Source organism: Triticum aestivum, chromosome 6B (genome assembly GCF_018294505.1).
Source record: "Triticum aestivum cultivar Chinese Spring chromosome 6B, IWGSC CS RefSeq v2.1, whole genome shotgun sequence".
In the NCBI taxonomy this organism is placed as follows: Eukaryota; Viridiplantae; Streptophyta; class Magnoliopsida; order Poales; family Poaceae; genus Triticum; species Triticum aestivum.
This window is the reverse complement of record NC_057810.1, coordinates 256,302,069-256,304,671: the sequence shown is the minus strand read 5'-3', so window position 1 is coordinate 256,304,671 and position 2,603 is coordinate 256,302,069. Positions and strand designations below refer to the sequence as shown.

Below are 2,603 nucleotides of genomic sequence, written 5' to 3'. Positions count from 1 at the left end.
CTACTCCCTCCGTCTAGGTGTGTAAGTCATCTTACGAAAACCAAACAGTCCCAAAACACTTGGGCGCGTGTGCATTAACTTCTACCTTGTTTCTTGTTTCTTGACATACGTATCAACCAATAAGAGATGAGAGGTGTGCATGCTTTTAATGACTTGCAATGGCTAGTTCATTGCATGGAATGCTATTAATTAGCAAATAAACATTGGTGACCCCAGGAGGAAACAGTGCTAAGCGTGTGGACCTATGCAGAATGAGTATCAACCAATGGATAATGGAGTTTAATTGTTAAACAATAGCAACTTTGTCTCATGCAAGAGCCTGGCTAGTACTCCAAGGAACCGCACCACGCGAGCGTTTGCAACTGCCACGTTCGGTTTGCACTTGGCTCTTCGCCTCTTCGAGAAGACGAACAATGATGTTACTCCTACTTCTACAGTAGCGAATCCACTATTGCATGTCCGTCCACCTCATGCGGGAGGGATAGCGTGTAGCGAAAGCTTCCACTTACTGCTCCTGCCTTTGCGCCCATGACAGGTGGGCCCAACGGGTGGTTGGCCCACCTGTCCTGCAGCCAAAGGCAGGTGCAGTCCGCGAGGGAGAGGGCATCGTAGTAATCAAATTTCTCGGCCTTATACGAGTTGATGCGACACATCAAAGCACTGCATTCGAAAAAACTCTTTTTACACATTTCAAATGGGCGACTTTGTATGTAGGAGTAGACATATTCTTCTTCGGATGTACTCCCTCTGTTCCAAAATATAAGTCTTTTTAGAGATTTCACTGTGAACTACATACGAAACAAAATGAGTGAATCTACACTCCGAAATATGTCTATATACATCCATATGTAGTTTGTAGTGGAATCCCTAAAAAGACTTACATTTAGGAACGGAGGGAGTAGTCACTTGTTGCAATCTCTAAAAAGACTTATATTTGGAAATGGAGGGAGTACAACGCATGCATGCATGCCGTGACTTTCCTTTTGATACTTGCATGTGTTGATTTGATGCACCTTGCCAAATTTTGACTATAAATTTAGGGATAATTGTATTTGAGCCCTTAGTTGTGTCACCCTCGACAGGAATACCCCTAGTTTTGTAAAACACGCGGTCTTGCCCAACTCAGTTAGCTTGCTTAGTGTTTTTGCCCTTCCGTCACGGTTCCGTCCAGTCAGCGCCGTTTGACCGTGTCTTGACCATTTGTGGACTTTTCGTTGGACCATTTTGCCCCTGGTTCTTCACTCTCTGGCGAGACACTGCCAAGTGGGACCCATCACCATCCCATGTTCCCTTTTATTTCTCTCCCGCCGGTCAAACCCTAGTCCCGGATGCCCTTCCCCCCTCTCTCAGATCCCGTCGGCGCTGGAGCCACACATCCCATCCATGGCCAGCGAAGGAAGGCTAGCGGAGGTCCCATCGATGGTGGAGCCACGGATCCCATCGGGGTTGGGCTCGACGGCCCGCAGGAGCAAAACCGCCCCGACCCGCCTCGTTTCCGCGCCTGAGGTACGCCTCATCTCCGCAGCCGTTCGTCGGGATTGGGCGCGAGCGCCGCCCTGCCCGTGCTCCTTCCTTCTCCCTTTCTCTATCGATTCTCTCTGTCTCTCTCACCCTCCTCTTTTCTCTTCCTCGATAGGAGCAGGGAGCAACCCCAAAGCCACCATGTCACTGCCCATGGAGGTCCATCTCTCGATCCATTCACCGCAGCCGCGAACCCTGTTCGATCTGGTGCTGGAATGTGTGAGGCATGAACTGCAGCGCATGTGTCCCCGTTGACCCTCCACGCCAACGCGGGCCAGCCTCCACCGACGCCTCCCTCTGGCCCAGATCCACAGCGCCCCGAGGGAGGCACAGATCTCAACGATGGCCAATGTATGCGGCGGCCGGGGATGCACGGTGGGGAGAGATGGTTTGGAGGGTGGCGCGCGGCGACTGGGGACGCACGCTGGGGATAGATGGTGGAGGAGGGTGGCACGCGCCTCGCCCAGGCCTCCTTCCACGCCGCAGCGGCGGAGTCCAAGCGCTCATCATGAGGACGCACGGGCGAGGAGGATTTGGCGAGCTCCGGCGCCGATTCCGTTGGTTCCGGCGAGCTCCGGCGCCGATTCGTTTGGCTCCGGCGAGCTCCGGCGCCGATTCGTTTGGCTCCGGCGAGCTCATCCCCCTCCTACAGAGGGTGTTTTTTAAATCGTTGGCCCGGCATTTTTTTAACACTTGACACAATGTAATTAGCTAGTATAGCTAGCAACTATAGACTAATGATTAATTATATTCGAGATGAGACGGACCTTAAGTACTGATTTGTGTTAATCACTGGTGTTTTAATTAGTTTATGTTGTGTTAATTATTGCATAAAAAAGGATTGCAAAATTGATGTTATGTTTACAACATGGCATTGTCCATTAGAGATATTTGGTCCGTTGTGGGTCCCACATGATAGTGAGAAGAGTGACAGATGGTTTTCTCAGTGATGGGTCCCACTTGGAAGTGTCTATTCAAAGAGTGACAAAGCAGGGGCAAAATGGTCGAGCGAAAAATCCATAGACGGTCAACACACGGTCAAACGGCACTAACTGGATGGAAACGTGACGGAAGGACAAAAC

General features: G+C 50.8%; 1 long non-coding RNA gene across 1 annotated transcript; it reads left to right on the top strand.

The window, feature by feature from the left end:
• The first annotated feature begins 1,311 nt into the window (after positions 1-1,311).
• Positions 1,312-2,328, top strand: LOC123134045 (uncharacterized). Its single transcript, XR_006465482.1, has 2 exons — positions 1,312-1,506; positions 1,637-2,328. It is a non-coding gene; the product is annotated as an uncharacterized lncRNA (long non-coding RNA).
• Positions 2,329-2,603: the final 275 nt, after the last annotated feature.